This window comes from Sander vitreus, chromosome 6 (genome assembly GCF_031162955.1).
Source record: "Sander vitreus isolate 19-12246 chromosome 6, sanVit1, whole genome shotgun sequence".
Classification (NCBI taxonomy): Eukaryota; Metazoa; Chordata; class Actinopteri; order Perciformes; family Percidae; genus Sander; species Sander vitreus.
In genome coordinates this window covers 24,108,895-24,133,754 of record NC_135860.1, presented here as the reverse complement: position 1 = coordinate 24,133,754, position 24,860 = coordinate 24,108,895, and the positions used below count along the sequence as shown (strand labels likewise).

The 24,860-nt window shown below is 45.3% G+C and overlaps 1 protein-coding gene across 2 annotated transcripts in view; it reads right to left on the bottom strand.

The window, feature by feature from the left end:
• Positions 1-24,860, bottom strand: part of LOC144519981 (teashirt homolog 1-like) — a 36,825-nt gene that overhangs the window by 5,005 nt on the left and 6,960 nt on the right. The gene's annotated exons all lie outside the window — the stretch shown is intronic.

The following is a 24,860-nucleotide window of genomic DNA, read 5'->3' as shown; positions in this document are numbered from 1 at the left end:
TGTATGCATGCATGAATTTGTGTGTATTTCACACACATGTGGCTCTGAAAGCCAGTGGTGAAAAAAGCCTCCAAGGGAAAAATAAATCACTGAACTTCTGACAGTTGTCCTTTTCCTTCCCAACTCCCTATTCCTCCACACATGCCTCATGTTCCCCAGGAAATGACTGGCTGTTTGGCCTTGTTAGCCAGCTGCATGCTTGCATGTTCAACTCCCCATTTCTCTTTCTTTCTCTCTTCCCCAAGCTTTATATCCTTTCACTCATCCAGTCAGCAATATTCCACTCCTCACATGTTCAGGTTATGCAACTGATCAGGGAGGGAAGGAAACAAAACACTAATTTGGAGATATTGCAGCTTTTCCTCACCCACTCTGATGAGTTGAAGATAATTTTCATTTAAGATAATAGGCAGGAACCAGCAAAACAATGATACTTAGATTGAGAATGCCACAATGGTTGTTGAAGGGAAGAGTCTGGGGCATTCGAAAATAGTACTACTGTTCTGTGATCCAAAATGGCATGGACAATGCCTAACAGAAAGACAGATTAAAAGAGTAAAGCGATAGGAAACTAAACAAGGCTGAGATGTAACAGGTTTACCAGTAAAATGTATAAAAGGCAAATGAGATAGAAGGCTAGACCATGTGTATGTAGGTGTGAGTGTGTGCATATGTGTGTGTGTGTGTGTGTGTGTGTGTGTGTGTGTGTGTGTGTGTGTGTGTGTGTGTGTGTGTGTGTGTTTTCATGCTAGGAAAGACACAGCAAGCATCAGTAAGTAGGAGAGACAGGAGGTGGTAGGGGAAGAAAAAGTGAATGGAAAGAAGATGCGAAGGAGAAAGAAAAAGTGAGCAGGAGGTGGCAGGTTTGGTGGGCGGGGATATGGGGGTGTAAGAGAAAAGGGAGAAAGAAGAGAGAGAGAGAGAGAGAGAGAGAGAGAGAGAGAGAGAGAGAGAGAGAGAGAGAGAGGGTGAGGAAGGCAGGGAGACAGGAAAGACGGCCCCCTAGCTTCTTCCTTTATCTCCTTCCTGCATGGTGAGATGTGTGTCCTAGATGCCAGTATCAGTCTCTCCTGATGAAACAGATGTGCTGTCAGCTTCAAACGGCACGCTAACCTGTCATATCATAATCTAAGTGGACATAATACCTGATATATATACACTGGCAACATTTACTGCTGCCTGAGAGGAGATGGGTGGAGGAGGTGGGGGAGGTGAGCAGCTGCACCATCGACTGTGACTACGTGATGATGTGCAAGTGTGCGCGTGTGTGAGTGCCTCAGTAAGTGCCTGTTTGGGAATGCACGTTTGTCCGCATGCTCTTCCTCCCATGCCTGTGTGTGTACTTTATACACTCTGCAGCTTATACATGTTTGCTCTTACGGTGCGAACCTGAACCCACCGACCATAATATTACCTATAAGTCTGAGTTCGCTGTGTGCTACTGATACACCCTTCTCCAAATGAGCAACATACTCCCCTAACGCCTGACAGGATTTCAGTGAAATGAGAGCACTACAGGAGAACCTGGCTGCGCTTCAATCCCACTGACAGACTGAGACCGAGACAGTTTCTAAAACTCCTGAAAATCCCTAACACAGCAGATTAGCATTATGTGCTGTACTCTCTACAACACATCTGCAGAGTGTCTACTGTTACACTGTCTTCCCCCTTTGCTAACCCGCTTCCAGAACAGGAGGCTATCTATACATATCAGCCATTTAATATACAAAGCATCCTGCAGAACGGCTATCTATTCCTTACGAGCCCACACAAACAGTGCAAACATACAGTAGGAATTACCTATGTGAGTCACTCACATCGGCTGCAGCCAAAAAAATAGCTAAACCCTGATAGTTGGCAGTGCTTTACACACACACACACACACACACACACACACACACACACACACAGCAGGTTTAGAATGGAATTAGAAGCAGCAGATCAGAAATATCACTGGATGAGTGACAAAACACAGACTGCAGCAGGGAGGGGCTTCGAACAATGAGCAGGTCGCCAGGGAACCCTTTGACGATCCCTGTCAATCAATGCCTGTCCTGCTATGTTGTCATGGAAACAACAAAAAGGGAGATATCAAAAGCAGCCAGACAAAAGACTGGCAGAGACAGACATCTGTAAAAATCATAGGCAGCAAGTGGACGGTTTTCACAAACCATAAATGTAAAATATTAGGGATGAAACGTGGCTAACGTTGGTCTGAAATAAATTATCTCCCCATCTCTTTTGAGATGCTGCAACCATTCTGACAGGATGCTTAAATCCGAAGCATTAGGAAGGGAAACTATTGAGAGCGACAGTACATATAAACTCTATCTGCTCAATCACGGCAACTTGAAGCTGTGTAATTCTGACTGGCGACTAGATTAAGCTCTTTCTCTTGTCCTGGACGCACATATGCGGAGCAACACCAGCAGCAAGGGGCGGGCTTGGGAAGGGGCAGGGCTGGCGTGCCGTCCCTGGCGGTTTGGTTTGCCGAGTGGGTGATGGCTGTGAGCAGGGCCATCTGCACGGGCGCCAAAGCGCCTGTCACTTTTGCTCGAGGACGTGCCGCCATCAAGGAGACAGGCGGCAGCGTGGCCAGGATAGCACTGCAGACTCACTGTCACAAGCAGCAGCGATCAAGCCCGCCACCAGCCACGCCAGATCAACAACAACACACACCAAGAAAGCAAGAATTAGCATCCAAGTGTATCACTGATCTCCCGATACCTACACATATGGTTAATACACTGTGAACAAAAAGGGACCTAAAATATGCTAAGTACCACAAAGGGTTTGTAAAAGCCCCTTTGGATGTTATATAGAGCCTTTTTAAAAATGCATCATGCACAAATGGATTGACACACCCACTTTATGGTGCTGTAAAGCAGATGTTATTAAAGGTTTTCATGTCTCAGGCTACAAAATATACTTTAGGCGACAGACCTTTATTTGAGTAGAGACCAGAGCAAGTGTGTGTTTTGTTCTCATCTGCCTTATTTAGTATCATTCTTATTTAAATAAGAGAGGTCCAGAAGGATTTGCACAACTAAAGTACACATGAAGCACCCTTGATTCTGATTTGTATCAATTACCTATCTAATTTATAAAGATTAACGAATGCTAGACGTCATTACAGATATTGCATTTGCAGTCTGTTCTCAGAGACCAGAGAGAGAGAGAGAGAGAGAGAGTTTGTGCTCCTTTTGTGCTGAACAGATGACACTTTGATATGTTTTTTTCTGATGAAAAGACTGTGGTGAACGCCCTGTATCCTGTCTCAGCACAACACTGGGCCTCACTATGGGACAACATGATCGACCTAAGTGCAGATCATCTCTAAAACATTCTCCCTCACACACGGCTTGACTCTGCGTATGACTTGATTCTTGTAAACGATACCAAATGAAATACAACCAGACACGTCAGCGTCTTGGCACGGAGTAAAGCAGAAACATATCACTCCTTTTCAAAACTTTGCTATCTTTCTCCGCCCTACCCATTTTTGCCTTCTCCCTTTGCTTTGCTGAGAGTCTGCTGGTTGTTAAATCAATAAAACTCTCTGTCAGGCTCGTGGGGCTTCACCATTTGGCCGATGTCAAAGCCAAACAAACCAGATAAGAAAGGCAGAGAGGCGATGAAACGAGAGAGAGGAAAAAGAAGGGGATGAAACCAGTCAGCCTCCCCCTCACTACCACCAGCCCCATTTCTCCAACACCCCTCCTTCTATTTATTTACACACATTTCTTTATTTATTTGATGTGAGTTTGGGAAGAGGGGGCAATCACGGCAGTCATTTGCGGCACTAATGTCCAATCACGGGCCCCTTCACTCATGTGATTTAGGCAGTGTAGGAGTGGGTGCGCAGCAGAGAATGGTGGGGGGTAGGTGGTGGATGGAGGGGTGGGGGGGGGGCAGAGGCCGTTTAGGCCGGCCCTTAATAGGAAACTGGCAGTCTTATTCCTTCCCCAGATTCTGTTTGTCACCCGGCTCTCCATTACGTGCCTCTCAACCCTGATGGCTTTGGACAGGAGCTGATCAAAAAGCCATCGCTTGACCTACACGCCGTGGCAGAACGAGACTCGCGCCCTGCACGGGGAGAGTGGGAGAGAGGGAGATGAGATAGACGAGGAGGGGGAAAAGGAGGGGTGTATGTCAGTGTATGTGCGGAGAGGAGAAAGAGTGCGGTGGAGAGGAGGGAGGGAGGGAGGGAGGAAGGGAGGGAGGATGGAGGAGGAATGAGGAGGGAGGAGGGGGTGATAGCTCTCGGACCGGGACAAGAGGGCTGTAAATAAAATGACATTATTATTTCCTCTGTCCCGTCATGTAGAAAAGCCAATTATGGTAATGCTGCTGTTGGCGTGTCAGAGGGAATGCTGGGATGTGCTTCCCGTGAAGCGGCTAACATGAGAGCAATGCCCTGATCAGGAACACAGGCCTCAGTTTGACAAGAGACTGTACAGATAGGAAGAAGAGAGAGAGAGAGAGAGAGAGAGAGAGAGAGAGAGAGAGAGAGAGAGAGAGAGACAGACATAGAGAGAGAGAGAGAGAGAGAGAGAGAGAGAGAGAGAGAGAGAGAGAGAGATATTAAGCCAATAACAAAGCTGCATCTGGGCCTTGTTTTCTTAACACAGATATTAAGATACCTGCAGGAGAAAGGATTTTTTTTGAAAAATTTGCTCATATCAGCTGACAAAATAAAGTTTGTGGGATCCACGGTTTATTCTCCCCATTTACTTGATATCGCCCTGATCATATTTCATTCTCACATTTCAGTGGCACTGAGTTGTGGAAATCTCTTTTAATTTTGTGAAAAATCAACAAGCAACAAAGCAAACACCCGTGAGGAGGCGTGCCGTACAGGATCTCATTAAGTGCTGCTCCATGATATGAAAATGGTTGAGAAGGCCTAACCTAATGAAAGCTATACTGTATCAACCTGAAAAGTTCAGGAGTTCATGAATTATACTCTGTCACATCTCAAAATTTGACGAGATGAATTATGCAGAGACGACGCAGAGAGAGCCGGATATTGAGGGTGAAGGCGATCATTTACGTTAGAAACTAATTCGTTCTCATCTCAGGCTTCACCAGGTATCCCGTTCTTAAAATGCCTGCTACGCTTGATGGAGGGGCTCTCCTTAAAATAATTCCTCAGCTACCTTTCTCCTTTCACTCCCCTCCATCACCCCCTCTTTCTCTTTTTCGCCCACCCTCCTCCTCTCCCTCTCTCCAGCCTTGCTCCCATGCCCACATGGGCCCCTCCCAAGCGGAATAATGGGAGCATATGGCCTAGGCAGCACCTACAGGGCCTTAAATAACTGCTGCAGCATTCCAGCTCGCTGTACCAATTTATCTCTCACCCCCCTCTCTACCCCATTTCAAAACACTTCGAGCCTGAGTTGAGCTCAGCAGACAGCGGCGGATGGGACATGTTGTTCTTGAGACACATAGCTACATAATGGACTGACGTGGAAAGTGGCGTGAATGTGAATAAGTGCTGTGCAAACAACAGGATTAGTGGGGGAAATTCTGTATTATTGATATTCGTTGAGTCCAGCACCAGCCATTCCGGTGATCTTTGGCGCCGGTGGCTCCATGCAAACACTTCAAGTCATGTTGAGTTACAGTTGGCCAGCAGCATCATGTAAAGTCGCAGCACTGATCTTTTAGAGAGCAGTTTGTTAGTGTGTTTTGCCTTGCAAGCAGGAGGGCAATGTTTGGATTGCCTGCCAGTCTGTGGTCCATATCTCGATAACTCCAGGACAGACAAGAGATAAAACAAAATCTTACCGGATTTTGGGAGGCTGTTCTGTAATCAAAAAGGGTTCAGGTTCAATGTCTTTATCAGCTAATGCCGTTTTATAACCACTTTGGGGAAGATATCGATCTTCTACTTGGTCACGTTACAATCAACTCAATAACAAAATGTGCACACTATAGATTGATGTGGGGCATCATTGTTCTGGGGTCAGAGGTTAAGGCAGGTAGCCACTGCTAAGCTGGTACAGTACAGGTCATGCTCTCATGTAAATATGTCAATATGTCCCACAGACATCCTTCTAACCGACCTCCAGAGAATGTTATATGGATGGATGGGCCTATGTGGAAGTATTTGTGTATATGATTGTGTGTGTGTTTTTGTGTGTGTGTGTGTGTGTGTGTGTGTGTGTGTGTGTGTGTGTGTGTGGGGGGGTAAGTGAGAGAGAGTGAGTGTGAAAGGTGCTGCTGTTTTATTTATAGAGCAAGCGCTATTTATACCCAACTCAAAGATCAGTTCAGAGAAGCAGCTTGTGGGCCACAGCCAAGATCACTCTCCATTACTGTGCATGCACAAAACCCACACACACACACACACACACACACACACACACACACACACACACACACACACACACACAAACAGTCATGCATACTGAAGCTGGAGCTGCAAGCACAATCTTACATAGCGGCAGTATCCGCTTTTTACACATGCATGCAGTAACAACACAGGGCACACGGAGACGTTTACAGTATATCCAGCCGTGTGTTAGTTGGTGAAGAGGTGGATGGGGGGGGGCACTGACTGACTGAGTGTTCTTCATGGAGTACAGCAGGCTTTAACATGCTGGGGGATCAATACAGTGAACCAGCGCCAATCGATTGCAATTCATCTGGCTTATTTTTTTTATTTTTTTTGCATTTCATTCTCACCCACTCACACTGTGCACTGAGCTGCTGCTGCTGTCCTGCGAAGTAATACATAAATAAACATACACACATATGTCTACACATAAACACAATAACACGTACACACACCTGAGTGTGAAACGATTGCACACTCCACACAAACGCGGGTTCAATAAACCCGTATGGAATTTATTTATTTTTATTGAGCATATCAGCCCATCATGGTCTTCTCTGCATAACAAGGCCTGTATAATTAAACCATAAATTTCAGTGCGCTCCTTTAATTACCACAGACAATGTCAGGAGGCAGCAGAGTAAACAAATGGCTTTGAAGTGAGCAAGAAAAAAACATGCTTCGACACAGCAATGGAGAAGCTGTTCATTTTGGTGGGGACGTTGTTGCACTTGAAAAGGATGAAATGTTCAAAAGAGTGTACGTGCATGGGGAATACAGTATGTATTTCTTTTCCCCTCCTGCCTTTTCTAAGAATGCTTTTGAGGGATGCAGGTTTACTGTAGAGTGAAGGGAGGGATAATCAGTGCAAGTGTATCGCTGCGAGCATGACGATGTGCAAATATGTATATTTGGATAAGCATGGCACGCTTGCAACAACTAATAAAGTATGTTAGGAAGTGTGTGTGTGTGTGTGTGTGTGTGTTTGCATGTGTTTAAGCATTTGTTTTACCTGAACAGGAGGTGCATTTGTTTTTATATGTAATTTATTGGGTGTTTTTTGTCCCTCTTGACCATGACTGAAGACATCTGCAGAGCTGTGTCCTATACAGTATATATGTGCCTGTGTGTATGTGTGTGTGTGTGTGTGTGTGTGTGTGTGTGTGTGTGTGTGTGTGTGTGTGTGTGTGTGTGTGTGTGTGCATGTACGCTTTAGGTCAATGTCAACACACAGACCTGCTTCCCAGCAGCTTAGCTAATTACACAAGAGCCCTGAAGGCCACTTAGAACAGGTTAGCTAATTAACAAACAGGCTGATTACAGATTAATTGAGAGGTGTTCCTAATCTTCACCCCTAAACGCAATGACAAATGCTAACTGGCGCTAATTAGGCCGGTATGGAGAGCCGAGAGTGGAGGTTGTATTTACAGTTACCGTCGCTCATATGAACGTGTGGCTTATATCCAGCTGCCGTTTACAGATCCGCCAAGCAAATAAAACTTCACTGAAACTTCTTGGACCCAAAAAATGTGAACCTGACAGTTTCATCAGCAGCCTTTTTTAGGCTGTTCGCAATCTAAACAGCCTGCGTATTATTATGAATTTTGGTAATAACCCATAGTGAATAATTGTATTTATTGCCTATAATCTTAGCTATCATATTTGTTGACTTTTACCTACTAACTTTTAAGTTAACATAATAATTATTAAGATTGCTTGTACACTGTAATTACTATTATACTGTCCTCTCAGTTTCGGCTCTTTATTATATCACATCGGCAGTAAACTTTTTAAGCAATCTCCCAGTCTAAGCTTCGAGGTCCGAGTAACTTGATAATAATGTCCCGCACTTTCTTTGAAAACTCCCCCTCATATGTTCACTGAATGCAGCGTTAAGACTATAATGTTTGCAGTTGACCTTTCAATGTATGTGTGTGTGTGTGTGTGTGTGTGGGGGGGGATTTGGGTGCATTCATGTCTAGCGAAAATGTAACCTGAAACGGCTGCAACACAAAGGGTTACGATGGATTACAACGGCAAAATGAAGAGAAATAGGCCCCTCAGCAGAGATCTGAACCAGCACCCATCTGTGAGACGATCACCTGCCAATAGAAATAGACTCCCTAACCCTCACCCACCCCCCCCACCCCTCCACCCATACACACACACTCAATCTTCAATTTTCACAGCCACTAAAACTACTCCCCAAGGCCCGACTTCTTCTAACTTCCATCTGCCTGGATACATTCATCATAGAGCTCCCCTGTCTATCACACACACACACACACACACACACACACACACACACACACACACACACACACACACACACACACACACCTGTACCTTTTAAGCTGCCCCCTCCCAAACACACACACACTCTCAAATTCCACCTGGCCTTTTTCAACCTCTGACCCCACCCTCCGTCCTATAATCCTTCCCTCCATCCGTCCCACCTCTGCTTCCTTCTGTCTTCTACACCACCTGCGCTTTTAAATCCCCACATTAGGATGGACCACTTTACCTGAACACACACACACACACACCCACGCACGCACACACACACACACACACACACACACATCCATTGCAAGTAAATACACACACAAGCACACACAAGTAAACGCATGCAAGCACCCTCACCCAAAATCCCAGGGAACACACACAAACATACACAAGTATGTACAAACACACACACACACATGCACTGTCCCTGACAAGACAACAGCCAGCAGCAGCTGCTTCCATCTCCTAGCAACGGCCAGCCTGATAGATGACCCAACGATGGATAATTACCGTAAATCACCACAGCTCACACACTAAAGGAGAGACAGGGGCGAGGGAGCTCGAGACAGACTGAGAAAGAAAGAGAGAGAGAGAGCAGGGACTGAAAGGGATCAGAAATAGAGGGCCGGGACTGGTCATGTGTGCACTAATGCACCTTGATGAGCTCAAATTCATCTGCCTTTTAAAGTACACACACAATGTAGAAATGCAGACCCAACACACACACCTTATATGCACAATTCATGCACAGGGGCACACAACATAAACCTGTATACCTGCATGAACATGCACATGCACATCTGCATATATACAAATCTTTGGCATGTTTACAACACGCAAGCACACTCACACGTTCATATGGGGTAGCATCGTCGCTGTAATCTGAAACCGCAGGCCCCGCCTCCCTACAGACTGTCACAAATGTCATTCTTTTACACAAAGGGGCCAATCAAAGGCCAAACGGTGCTGTAGGTGTGGGTCAAAATGCTAATTGTGGTATATACTGAAAAAAATGAACACAGAACTAATGCCTGACAAAATATTATTGATTTTTTTGGGCAGTGTTATATATGGTGATGTTAAATGAGCTGCACCTGAAAGTTTCCCTGAATATGACTTGATTTCTAATAACATGTTGATAATCTTTAAACCCTCTGTTGACGAGGATTAAACAACTGTGTACGTCATGACCGGCTGACATGCAGCCTGTGTTCCATGTATTCTAAATTTAGCAAACATGACAAACTACCTCCAGAAGTTTTTAAATAATTGCACTCCGGACCAAGTTTACTCCAAATTATCAACAGATCTTCAATATGCACACGCAGCTGCTCCATTTACTTCCCCTTCATTTTCTGCTCTCCCAGACATGCAATCTGTCCCTCTCTTTCCCGTCTTTCTTCCCTCCCTCCCTCTTCCCTCCCTCCCTGTGCGAGTCCTGGCTGCTGCAGACATTTGATCTGGCTGCCTTGTGATAGATTGACAGGTAATGAGGAGGTTGAAGGGGCGTTGGAGACAGGAGCAGGTGTTCAGCACAGTCTTTTTGGCCAGCGCTAAGCTGCCATGTCCTTCACTGCTGCACCGCACCACTCCGCTTCCTCCCTCTCTCGCTCATTCTTTCCCTCCTTCTTTCCTTCCTTCTTTCCACCATCCCCTCTTTTCTCTTCCTGAGAGAAGAGGACTATGCAATCCATCACGCAGTGACACGTTCAGACATAGACTGTCTTTATATGGGGAAAAACGCATGGGCTGTGGAAATAAATAGAGAAACGAACATCGAGTCCCATGCTGGCAGCAGCAAACTAGGCCTCGGACTGATCAGTCAAACTGTGTCGAGGAGAGGATGAGACTGATTTGGAGCATCCCGTATAGAGGAGACCGATACGGGTTATTAAGATGCTGATACTGGTACCGACATGACTTCTATCATGCTAATAAGATGTCATTCTTATGTGTATCCCCTCAAAATGTACCCTCAATAGTTAGAAACAGCATTTCAACCACAATACAATTACAAAAGTCTCTTGAAAGCCAAACTAATGACATTCCTTTTAGATTTAGAAGCTCTGCAAGGTGGGGAATGCAGGGTTTCATCGCAGGATTTACACACTTCAGATGGTGAGTAAATCCTCCCACACCACACCGAGGTGCATTTTTTGGTCAGCCACCAGAAATAAAAACATTACTTACACGGTCACATTCACTTGCTGTAGTCAGGCAGAAATCTTAACTACATCATATAAGAAGTAGGCAGCTTTGTCTGGCCGAAATCCAACAGGAAGCCGATATCAGGAAACATACAGTACTGTATATATATCGGTCTGACGCTACACCTATCTGAGTCATTCTACACTTTGACCTGTTTCAATCCTGCTGACATAGCGAAGCGCCACTGTGCATCATACCTCACAAACTAAGGAGGAGGAAAAAGCAGAGAGGAGGAGGATGAGTGGGAAGACAAAGCAGAAATCTGAGGATGTGGAGAAGTAAGTACGACTGAGTCTAAATATATGGGCTGCAAGTGGATATGAGTGTTTTAAAATGTGCAGAAAAGATCATAATTGCTACTGGGTGAGGGTGAAGTGTTGCTTTGCTGCATTTAGGCATTGTTTTGGATGCATTTCACAGGTAAAAATGTCAAGCAGAGCTAAATGCCTCAACAAAAATCACAACGAAATCCATGTCTTACATTGGTCAGAATTCAGTGCAGGAGATTTTTAACCTGTAATTCATGGCATGCTTAACCCAAAATGACTAGAGTTCGCTGCAGTTGGCTTGGTGATTTTTCGATCCAAACTAATTTCCAGTGTGCTGGGTGGGAAACTTTCTCTATGTTGGATTTCTGCGGGACATATGGCCAATGGCTAAGGTGGAAACCAACGGCTCTGCTAAAGCTACTACTGTAGCTTTGAAAACACCTTAAAGGCAGTTAGGGTGGAGCTTGTATTGTCGTCATAGGAGCCAGAGGACAGAGCCAGTGGGGGGAAAACAAGGCTTGAGCCTATAAATTCACCCCTCTGGTTTATTACCCAACATTAAAGGACATGTCACCCTCCTAAATCAGCAGGCCGAGAGGAGACAGAAGGCTAAAACAGGGAGCATTTGCATGTTCCCTCAAACATTCCTGAGAGGTGAACAAACCGCTCGACCACCTACCTCCAGTTATATCAACAGCATAGTTCAAACAATTTGAGATTACTCACTACATGATGGAGGCCATCAGCTTGCTGTCATGATGGATCTTTCTGAAGCAAAGGGGTGGGTTAAGATACGAAGAGAAATGTATGTGTTTTTTCCGGTTTTGTTTTCATCGGGATTTTCCTACCTACGGATTTAAACATCCAGCACTTGGTCAGACGTGTCTTTCCTTCATAGCTACAAAAACAGCTTCACCTGGACAGTCTTACAGACAGTTTAATTATTTCAAGTAACGCAAGATAAGAGTGTATAGAATTAAAGAGGAAGCCACCAGGCTTAACATTAGCCTTTCCCAATTGTCACCGTACTCAAAGAGAACCTGTTTTCTGAAGAAAAAAAAAAATATGAAAAAACGTCATTGACGCGCAATCACATTCAAACACACTCGCCTGTCAGTTTATAACTCTCCTACTCTCACACCCAGACACACACACACACACACACACACACACACACACACACACTATGACAGAGTCGCACACACAGACCAAACGTTGTCCAACACACAAATAGACACCCACACATACACACTTTTTAAGCCCTCGCCTGGCATCAGCTGTCACACAACCTGTCTCGAAGAACTAAGCAGAGACAGACGCTGTCAACTTAGAGTGCCTCAAATGCCCACATCCAGCCAGGCAGAGGAGAAATCAAGCCTGTCTCCCAGTATAATTTGCGCTAATCCTTCATGGGAGATAGTAAAGTCTATGGCATATCTGCCTAATAGCATCAGTCACCGGCAGGTTCTAATCTCATATTTAGACCCATTTCCATCACGGACTGACGACAAAGCACCAGCACAAAGTGTGATTACCTTCTTATTTTTTTACATTTCTGCATGACTTGACTCCTGATAATGGTGGTGGGGGGGAGGGGGGGAGTGTTTAAAACATGAGAAGCTGAAACTTTGAGGTTCTTTTCTTAGTGGAGGAAAGACGAAAGTCATTTCAGGCAACTACAGAAGACAGGTAGAGAGAAAAGAAAGAGGAGTAAAGTAAGTGGCGAACTGTATCGGGAGAGAAAAAGTGGAGGCAAAGAGAGTGAAAACCTTTCAGTCAAGAGCCTGCACACACATATTTACACATCCTCACGCACACACACCCTTACACACTCTCATGCACACTCTCCTTTTCAAAGCTTTTACAACCTGTGGTGTTTGTCCTGCTCTGCTGGCTGCTTTACCACGTGCATTTCAATGCCGACTGGAGTGCATCCCTCTCTTTCAGACAGCGCCATAAAAGACGACACACACAATAAGAGCTCTTTTCAGCCGAGTGGGTTGCCGGGGGGGTGGGGGGATAGGGGAACACCTCCAAAACCGCCACAGCACTTCAACTCTCAGGGCACAATGAGGTGCTGAGCCTTGATGAATACTAAGAGATTATGCATAAAGATGACAAACAAGAACAGAAACAAACTATACAACTGGTTGGGATGTAAAGTCCTTTAGCTGCAGAGTGTGTGTTGTCTGCGTGCGAGTCTCCAAAAGTGACCTGACGAAAGCAGGGAGACAAAAAAAAAAAGGGGAGGTGGCGCAAGGATCCTAATGAAGCCGTAAATCAGAGTCCGATGAGAACAGGCTCTGAAGGAGGATCACATCACTGGAGATCAATGCAGACAGCTCCACACACACACACACACACACACACACACACACACACACACACACACACACACACACACAGACGATATAAAGACAAGTAACAGTCAGACGCAAGCACATGCCAGAATTCCCACATGAGGCCGACTTACAAGGCACAAGCAAGTATATGAGCATATACACCCACATTCATTCTACACACACACACACACACACACACACACACACACACACACACACACACAGTGACACACACTCTCATCTACAATCTATTAAAGTTCCTCCATGCTGCTCCCCCCCACCCAGAACCCACCCATGGGCTCAGGAGTCCCACCTCCTTGTTCAATCCCGCTCGTCTGAATAATATCGGCCGTGATGAATGGCGCCATAACTCTGATATCCACAATCAATCTCTGCTTTAAAGACACATCCATCTTCTGTAATGCTGACGGTGGTGTGGTGGGGTGGGGGGGACTGGGGGGTGGCGGTGGGGTGCTCGTCTGACCTCCTAGAGGGAGGGTGGAGTAGGGGAGAGAGGGTGCCGATGGAAGGAAGAAGGGGAGCGGGAGTGGGGGGCACTGAGTGATGTCTGTCAGCTCACATCTGGCTGCAAAAATAAATGAGGCTTATGAAGACAAATGAAAAGGGGCCGTCTTCCCTGTCCCCCACCTCCCTGACACACAAAATGCACAGAGGACAGAGGAAGGAGGTGAAAAGACAAAGGAGAGAGCGAGAGAGAGAGAGAGAGAGAGAGAGAGAGAGAGAGAGAGAGAGGGGGGGGAATAAGCTGTATAGGAGAGGTGAGAAGAAATAGAGACCAATTTTTCTGCATCTCAAAGCTACTTCTCTCTTTCCTTATCTCCTTATAAACACTGAAGTTGGTGGAAACACATGTACTGACTAGCCGGTAGGTGTCAAAATATGCTGCAGAACTGTAGCAGAACTATGTGAACAAGATGGTTTTATTGTGATTTAGCTAAACTTCGCTGCACATTACAATCAATGAAAAGCTTTTACTGCTCAAGACCGTTTCCTCAACAAGACAAAAAGGAAAACAAAAATATCAAAATGGCCACTGTGTGACTGAAACTCTCCACCCTGAACATATACCTCTGGCTGTGTGTGTACAGAGGAGGGGGGCAGGGAACTATTTAGTGAGCTGGGGGGTTTTAAGAGTGAACTATCCATGACCTGTTGGAAGGGTCACCCCTCAGTGACACCGCCACTGAATATTCTTCTTAATGATGTACCACGTCTTTTAACCCCCGCAGACAAAGCAAGGAAACATTACCCTGTCAGGAGGGCTCCCCCACAACTTCTTATTTTTACTCTTTTTCCCCTCAATCACTCTCTTTTTCTCTCTGTCTGCTCACCACCTCGTACTACCCCGAGTTGGATTTTTAATTATTAAACAGAGAATTTCACCCAAAGTATTTTATCCGCACTGATTGCTAGAAGTAGAAACATGGGACTGTTTAGTCTGGTATTGTGAGCGAGCGCGCATAGTTTCCATAGTTCTATGTATTTGAAATCCCTAGAATGCCATAAGTCCAAAACTATGGAAATTTCACCTTGCATTTAATATTGGTAGCCCCAAAACCTGGTTGTGTTAACTTATTAAAAGACATACAACTTGGATTTATTCACTGTGATAAGATATGCCATTCTGGCTACTGAATGGTAATATTGGTCTGGAATTATATGATTTACCTCCGCCAAGGAGGTTATGTTTTTGTTTCAGTTTGTCCAGGATTACGGAACAAATACAGGCCCTATTTTCAGGAAACTTTGTGGAAGGGTGTAGCATGGGCCAAGGAAGAAGCCATTACATTTTGGAGCAATCCGAATCACGGGGCGGACACACACATCATTTTTCACTTTCATTAACATTGAGAGATAGGCGTTTGTGCTGCATTCAACTGTAATGTATAATCGGAAAAAATGAGTCCCCGACTGACAAATTAGAGATAGCACATGCCTAGGCGGAGGACTGCGCTCTCAAAGTGCCCTTCTAGTTCGAAATAAATGTTTGTTGATTTTGCTAGATTTTTTTCTAATTTGCACAAACACTGCAAAAAGGCCTTCTTTATTTCCACTAAACATGGGTCAAGAGGCAGATCCCAGTGTTCCTAAAGTCTAATCTGGCCATGGTGGAGGAAGGGAAGGGCACACAGGTGAGATAGTTTATTGATTCTGCGAGTGGCTGGGATGGAGTTAACCCTAGCAGGGGCCAATGATGGGGGTGGACGAGGGGTTGGGATGAAAGGTGAGCCGATGATGGATGAGAGGAAGCTGGAAATGGAGTGCGTGCGGTGAGGTAAGACATTAACACAAAAAGTTGTAGATAGGCATGCCATGACTGGACTGACACAGCTTGCTATTGTAACTGTCACATCGGTTACAACAGGCGTTCTCCATGTACAAGCTGTTCTGCAACGTAATGCGTTTTTAAACTGCCCCGAGCGATCAGTGCCGTGACCCCGCAGACCTCCGTATGGGGCCCGATCAGTCGGGAAAGCTGTAATCTCTCTGTCAAACAACTCTTCAGTAGCAGGTATGGTGAGTGTGTGTGTGTGTGTGTGTGTGTGTGTGTGTGTGTGTGTGTGTGTGTGTGTGTGTGTGTGTGTGTGTGTGCGTGTGTGCATATAAATGTTTCCAGGCCACAAGGAGATCAAATGATAAAACTGACAGCAAAGTAAGTAAAGAATGATATGGGGACAGCTATGCTCTAATAAGGCTACAATTATAACAATCATAAAAATAAAGATTGTCTTTAACCAGATCAGCAACAGCCAGACAAACTACCTCTTACCCAGAAGCAGCACGACAGAGACACACACACACACACACACATCTATTCACTAATCCAAGGTAAAATTGTCGCATTAAATGTCAGTACCAAAACATTAAAGGACTAAAGTATTATTAATATCATCATTCAGTGATCATTTTATGAATGACTGTATAACAATTCAGTATAGGTTTTCAAACCGTTAGCTTGAAGGGTTTTGAAAGCTTTCTTAAGATTGATTCTTTCAGGTTTTCTTCAAAGTTGGCTTTAAGGTATAGCAAGTGCCTGTATTCAGTAGAGCAATCCTGCACAACATATACACACACACACACACACGGCGACTGTGTGTGAGTACAGGGAAGACAGAAAACATTACAGTTAGAGTCTTTTTTTTGGCACCAGGCAAAGTGAGCAGGGAGGGTGGAGGTGGTCAGAGGGGGGTGAGGGGGGGGCAGAGAGGAGAGAAAACGAGGAGGAGAGTGAACGGCGGGGGCGGGCTGAGGGAGTAGAGATGAGGGAGGGAGGAAGGGAAGGAGGGAGGGAGGGTTGAGCGTTGGAATGAACTCTCTCAGGCTTTGTGGTGCACGTTTCCCAAGGCCCCCGCCTGGCCCCTTTGATAAATGACACATGTCATTCTGTCAGCTTGTGACACTGCAGCTGGGAGGCCCTGTGATTCATGGCTCTGCTGAAAAAGGAAATCAACTTTTTCTCTCTCTCTCTCTCTCTCTCTCTCTCTCTCTCTCTCTCTCTCTCTCTCTCTCTCTCTCTCTCTCTCTCTCTTCCCTTCTTTCTACCTCCTTCCTTCCCTGGGCCCAGGCTGAGTGCATGGCCTTTTTATATGAGGATTTAGGTTTCCTCTGGTCCAGTAAGCTCCCACCCTTCAGGGATAGACAGGCATGCATGCAGCCAGGTTGCGGCTGGATTGTTCTCTCGTACACACACACTCGCAATGACGCAGCTTTTATGATCGTGTACAAAGCCGTAACCCGAGGAAAAGGGGGCAACGCCACCTTGGAGGTGGATCCAGGATTTATGGCTAAAAGCCGAGGAAGTAAACAAAGTATGCACTTTTTAGTAGGCGAAGGGGGAGGGGGGCAGGTGGAGAGGGGGGCAAGATTCCGGTTGGGCAGGATGGCTGGTGTCTCCCACTGGGTCATCTGTCATCCATGTGTCTGACTGGAGGACGAGCACAAACACGCACACACACACACACACACACACACACACACACACACACACACACACACACTCCCACAGGAACTGAGATGAACTAAGAAAAGTATGCCACACGCACACACACACTTATGCGGGCACATACTGTACAGATGCAGGCAGATAAATATTCACACTCGAAAAGAGATTTCAGAGCAAATACCCACACTATCAATCTTCAAACAGTTGAAAAAAATGAAAACAAAGACGCAGTGGAATTTTATTTCACAGGGCAAATGAGTCTAGCCAATGAGCTGCTCCCGTGAGGCCTGCCCTAACCCTCCCTTCCTGGCAGATTAGCCTATCACGGCATCCCATTGACCCCTCCACTCCATGTGACGCCCACGCAATGGGAGAGCCAGCATAAAGACGACCAATCTCTCTTTCCCTTTTTTTCCCGTCTGCATACATACACACACTTTCTTACTCTCTCTCTAATCATATCCTGGTTCTTTCACTTCCTCACTCTACCCACTCTCCCTCTCTTACTCTCTCTCTCTCTCTACACCCCTCCTCCTTCTCGTTCCTCTCTCAACGGCTGACCTGCTATCAGCGCTCTAGAGATTTAACGGCCAAAAAAAACAGTGGACCGCGAGTCAGGCGTGACGGAGAGACGTTTCCCAGTGTCGCCTCTCAATCCTTACGTGATCTCTCACACACACACACACACACACACACACACACACATATATATACATACACACGCAATTCACTCACCACTACAGAACAAACACATTGATTTGGAATCAAGCAAATGTCTAAATATCATCCCTGGCGGGTACTCAGTCCGGTCCAGTAAAATCATGGTGAGGTGATGGATGGGTTGGTAAAAAAATCACAGGAATGAGGAACAGAATTCAGGCCATTCAGATGGGCTGCATACACACTAATGAGTAAGGGTTCACTATGTGTTGCTATGGGGACCAGAGCTACTTTGACTAAAGGAGAGCAAAAGAGCGAGAGAAACAGAAACACACAGGGAGCAGAGAAAGAATGAAATAGCATGAGAAGGAAGGAGAAGTTGGTGAGGATCCATGAGACAAAAAAGGAAAAGAAAGAGTAAGGTCAGACATTATTAATAAATGTGTTAACCAATATTTATCATTTATTAAAAGATGACCCATAAGTCTATTATGATGGATACATTTCATCGCGTTTATTCATTTGACGGTTTTAAAAGTGTAAGCTCTTGCATTAACTAGTTGTATTTAATAGTGATGCAGCATTCTGATTGGATTAAACAACAAGGCAAGAATATTTTTAGTGTTATTATTATTGGCTTATTTGTGGCCGGGTTGGTTCAGTGGGTAGAGCAGGTGCACATATACTAAGAGGTTTATGCCTCGACGCAGAGGTCCAGGGTTCGACCTGTGACGATTTCCTGCATGTCTTCCCCCTCGCTCACCTAGCTCTCCTATCAAATAAAGGCGGAAAAGCCTTTTATTATTGGCTTAGAGCGTTTTCGTATCATATAATTCTGGTTGAAACAGAAAATATTTGGAATTTTTGGTGGCATGAAAATTGTCAAATTAATACCATGCAGCATTTGAGATATCAGCTATCGGCACCTTCCAGCACCGAAACATTGATACCCGCCGTAAAAGGCTTGCATCTGTTTGAACCGAAATGGAATATAATGTCAGCCGAGAGAGAGAGAAACTGAGCCAGAGAGGGAAAGAGATCAAACCAAAACACGTAAAGAAGTGCAGCAATCATTCGCACTGCAGCCACCTGGGGGTCACGACCTGCCTTCGACCCCTTCAGATGTGCACTCTGGCCAGGGTGGGGGGTTGGGGTTGGGTGGTGGGGGGGGGGGGAACGAGGTATCATTAGGGCTGAGTGATGAGCGGTGGCCATGTCTGACGACTGCAGGGTAGAGCTCCGCTGCAGGACCGACACTGCATTTATAAATGCCAGAAGGCCTTCACAATGCTGTCAACAGCACCAGTGCAACAACTGTGTATGTGTGTGTGGTTAGAGGAAGGGGGTGGGGGGGGGGTGAACCAGCACTGGTATGAGCCCCCCTGTTAACAAGCTGCCTCTGTGACCCACATGATATTGCTATACACATGTAGACAACAAACACATTGAAAACACACAGCACCGCTGCCACTGGAAGAGCATTCCCACCGCTAATGTCCATCCACATGAATAATGAAGCCACTGTAGCCATTTTGTTTTTGTTTAGTCTCCTTTTTGCCCAACGTTTGGTTTGAGTGGTTTGATTTTCTCTTTTAATCACAGCTGGAGGAGAGGAAGAAAGAGGCATGAGGAAATGAAAGAAGTGATATGACAAGAGGGCCAGTGTGTGGGGAGGCAGGATCCTAGGAGGGTGCTGTTGCATGTTGTGTGTGTAAGAAGGCAGCAGTGTTGGAGTCCAAGGTCAGCCGATAAACACCACATTCACAAGTCAAGAGCGGAGGAAGGTGGAGAACCTGCAAGCTACCATTTACCCCAATTCCTCCAATCCTAGCCGAGCACTTGCCTCAATTAATCACTGGAATTGTTACACCATGGTAATACCAAAAACAATCTCCATGATCACACGCACAAACAAAATTTCAAATTGCTATCATCCATCTCACCTGCCCCTGTTAAAGGCACGGGGAGGGGAGGGGCAGTGGTGGATGGGTGAACCATTCATTGGCCCTCCTTTCCCTCTCCGTTCTAAAGGCCTGGCCAGTGAAATGATAGTAAAAAAATTAACGGCAGGCAGCCAAACAAGTAAAGGCGCCAGGGCGTGGGGATCAATGTGCGGCATCCGTGGCAGGAGCAGCTATGTAAAACACTTGCCTTAAGTCAGCCGCATCCGGTTAATATTTAATCCCTCCATCCATCTCCACAAAGAGCGTTTCCCTTTTAGCTTTAGCTGCCGTTTACTTTGATTACACACAACCAACCGTTTGGGGTGGCTAAGGGAGGGGGGGGCAAAGCAGGAGTGATAAGAGAGCATGGTGGGTGATTTGCATGGGGATGGAAAATATTCTCAGAGTTGATAATCGCTCGGAGCAGTCTAGTGCCAGTGTGAGACAGAAGAGATGAGCTAGGCCTGAAGAAAGAATTAAATAGAGAAAGAGGAAGAGAGGTTGAGAAGTAACAAAAAAAAAAAAAAAAAGGTGATGCAGAATGAAGCTCCGAAAAACAAACCGAAACACTCCGAGGGGTTACCTTATTTAAACCAAGAGATATGCAAATAAAGCAGGAGTAGCGAAATAACACTGATATTATCTTCCCCGGTTATTTTCTGTGGCAAATGATTTCTAGGGAGGAAATCCAAAACTGTAACTCCCAAGTGAACATGCAAATCCATCTGTGTATTCCTGGGGAGCCTTCTGCGCTCACTCTCATGTTGCTTTTCCGCGTTGCTGTTTTTGCTTCCTCCTTCTACCGATTGAAGCTTCTCATGTTTATTCTGCGCCGGCACCGAAAACTGCATTTATTACAGAAAGCTATAACTAATAACTACACAGTGTCAACAGCGTGGCACACCAGCGTAAAATAACTATAACATTTCATAAAACATATGTGCATGTAAAGGTAAATTATATAGTGTATAATTAGAAATAAAGGTATGTAACACTGAACTTTATGTCTCCCTTTTTTTATTACTCTCACACACACACACACACACACACACACACACACAGTCACCACTTTGGCCAACTGAATCGCAGTCTCACACAAATGATGCTTTCTATTACACTTTAATTATTAAAGGGAAATTAAACTGCATGTCACCGCACTGATTTAAACCCCAAAAAATTGAGAAAATATGGCAAATGGAGAACACACACGCTTGGATTTCCTTTTTTCTGGCTGTAAAGTGAGAAGCCTGCCGACCCCAAAATGTGTTTGTCAGCCAGCGGGTTTACTGGAAGGAAGGTTTCGAGATGGGCAATGGCAACTGTTCATTTTCTCACTTACTGACCTCAACTCCCCACTTTACAATGTGGAATAAAAGCGACCCTGTATTGGCCAACTGTGTGAGCAACAGAGGATCAAGGAACCCCAAATCTAGGTTACTCTGCAGCCGCTGCTTTGCAAAAGGTGAATACACCACACACTGTGTACGAATGCACCCACACACAAAACACAGACCAGGGATGTAATGAAGGGGGCTTTTTTAACCTGTAGAATGGAGTTAAACATCACATTGCAGCCTGATCTAAATCTGCAAAACTGAGGGTTATTTAAAAGGCAGCAACAATCTGATTGAAGGGTCTCATACTGAAGTGAAATCACCATCTCTTGATGCGTGCGTCGTCACATCTTTCTGGTAATGTTAGTTACCTGATGTGAGAACGAGATTTAAACAGCAGATTACAAATGGAGAAAACTGGACCGCCCCCACCCGTCCAACTACAGACACCGTGATGGCTAACACGCGGAGCTATTGATAATCGAACCTCTGCCGCTGGCCGCCGTTTCAAAGGGGGAAGAGAACCGAGGATGCAGGGCCTGTGACAACACTGACAAGGGTAAAGTGTTATTTTGCTCGCACGCCGACAGCTGGACAAGGGGTGGGAGAGTTAGAGGGCGGTGCTGGTGTTAGGGATTGAGGGATGTGTGCCTGGGGTGGGGAGGGGGGGGTATGGGAGCAATTCGGCCAGCCGGGCAGTAATTCTTAATTGACACCTGTCAGGATAATGGAGGCAGCCACAGCTGTTGCAGGAGAATGTGACCATTGTCTCGTTCATCTGTCAGCTCTAATACCCATTCTAAAAGCTGCCCCCACCCCATCACCATCCCACCACCTTGCCATCCATCCACCCACATAGACCCCCGCCTATTAACACCATCTTCTTTGACGCTGCTGTAAACATTGGTGCCCGCTGCCATCATCGAACATCCACTCTTCCCAGCTTTCTTTATTGCCAATGCCAAAACAGGCCTATTTCATTACCATGCTCTACGCATTCAAACCATGTTGAAATGATTTAAGAATTTGGCGAAAAGCAGCTCCAAAAAAAATCAGGAACGCACAGTTAGTCTTTCACTCCTTCCCTCATTTGTTTCCCTTTCAGCTTTTCATTTACCCGACGATCTCCACCTAACTTTGTCTGATGAGGTACAAGCAACAGAGGGGAGAAAGAAGCACAGTTTTAAAAAATTTAAAAAATGTAACTTTCATCCTGGTTTTTCATTCACCCCATCCCCCCCACCCACCCTCCTGCTCTAACACCAGCACTTTTCTCTCTTTTCTCTTTTGCTTTTGGTGGCAAAGAACGAGTATTTATCCAGAAGAGAACGGGATGTGAGATGAGAAACATGTTGGAGAGGAGAAAAGAGCGAGAAATAAAAGGAGAGGGAGTGGCGAGAAATGAGAGGAGGGATGAGAGGAAAGCTAAGGAGACGGAGAGAAAGAAAGAGGTAGGCATAGACGAAGAAGAGATGGAGGAGAGGGAGGAGTGCGCAGGGGTTGGGTGTCCCTCGATAGGGCTTTTGCTCTTCTGTAGTCGGCCCATCTCGTTTGTCTTGTTTGTTTGTTGGCATCAAAGAGCTGCCTCTCACTCCCCCTGCTAACTGATGTAATGAGTGGGTAAGCTACATGTTGTTTTTTCCTGCGCCAAGGAATTCAAATACTTATTAGACAAAATATTCTGTAATTGCTCATCTTTTATTGATAGAAGTAACGTGTTAAATTTGTTTCTAGCAGACTTTCCCATAGCCTCTCGAGGAGGCACGGCACTGATCAAGAGAGAAAATTTACCCTCAGCAAATGTAATACTTTACTTAAGAAAATTTGAGATGTCAATTTTTGCGCCCTAAATGTTGCACGACTACTTCTCTTGAACGCTTCCCCTCTTATCTTCCTCACGTCTCAAATGATGTGCCAGAGAGAAGAAGAAGAAAAAAAACATATGAAACATTTTTCATTAATGAGCTCTTAAGCCTTACATCCCCACTGTGGAGCCTTAACTAAATGTAATTACTCAGCACAACAAATATTACATAGTAATTAAGCACACTTAACAAAGAGCTGATAACAGCAACAGTACGCCGTTAATCAAAGCTTTGAGTCCAATCTGAATTTCACGAAAGTTAAAAAAAAAAAATTAAAAAAAAAACACAGCGTGTTATGCTGCTGCAACATCGAAAAATGAGAACAAAAATTCTTTATTTGGGGGAAATTGTTTTTCTATGGCAGTCAGGAGTAAGACTGCTTGTCAGCCCAGTCCCAGAGGGCTGCTTTCTATCTGTTTCAGACTTGATTTTCTCAGACTTGGATTTTTTCTTTTTTGGATCCCATGACTTGCTGCTGTTTTTATATGCTGCAAGGCAGGCAACAAAGCACATCTGGCTGCTTTAATGATATGATTTCCCATCATACTAAGCCACCTCCATTATGACCTCCCACAGAGACATACTGGCTGCACTTAAGCATTAGGTGTAGGTGTGTGTGTGTGTCTGTCAGTCTGACTGTCTGTGTTTATGGTTGACGGTGTGTGTATGTGCGTGTGTCTAAAGTGCAGCAAGGGCAAAACACTGCTAGAGAGGGTAACAGCGTGCCCTGAGGGCAGCTTTTCTTCAGAATGCCCCGGAAAGAATCAGAAAGAACGGAAGAGAAAGAGACACCGAGGGGTATTATTGCTATGTTGTGAAATATATCCTTATCTTTATGAACAGAAAAGGCCTAACACATGCTGCGTAAACCTTGCATTATATTTACTGATAATCAATACTGAAAGAAACGTCCATGTTGATCTTGAGGCCGTTTTGTAAATGGGAATGTAATTGTCCGTGCAACACAAAGGGATTGCATTTGCAAGGATATTAGAGATAGCTAATGCATGTAACTAAGAAACTAATACCACACACACACACACACACACACACACACACACACACACACGCACAAACTCGGGGCACTTGTGGTGACTCGAGGCATTAGAAGAGCGAGCTGAGCATGTTTGACCTTTGACTGCCTTAAATCCCTGATGTAAATTTAACTAATAGTTTCGGAGGGTGGCGCAGGAGCAAAAGTGGCTATCCAAGAGGTCGATCAATGCCACCTGCTAACAACACCACCGCTCCAATTAGCGTAACCTCCAGACAAACACACACACACACGCTAAAGGGAATGCCCAGGAAACATGCAGCACAACTGAAGAAGGGGGGGGGGAATAAAGGTGGCCGCTGTGGATCAATATGTTCCTGCACTTTCTGATAGCCCTCGTTTTGATTGGGAATAGTGAACAGATATGACAGTCAGAAGTGAGAAATATGTGGAGCTGCTGTTGGAGGTTGTTTTCCTGCTCCTGTGGGGGATATAAAGGCAGGCCCTGCTAAAGAGGATGACTAACACGGCGTGGTTACCGTTACACTCGTTCAAGTTATTCATTCCAGGAAAACTAACACCGGTCAGTGCTAAACTACAAACACACACACACACACACACACACACACACACACACACACACACACACACAAAC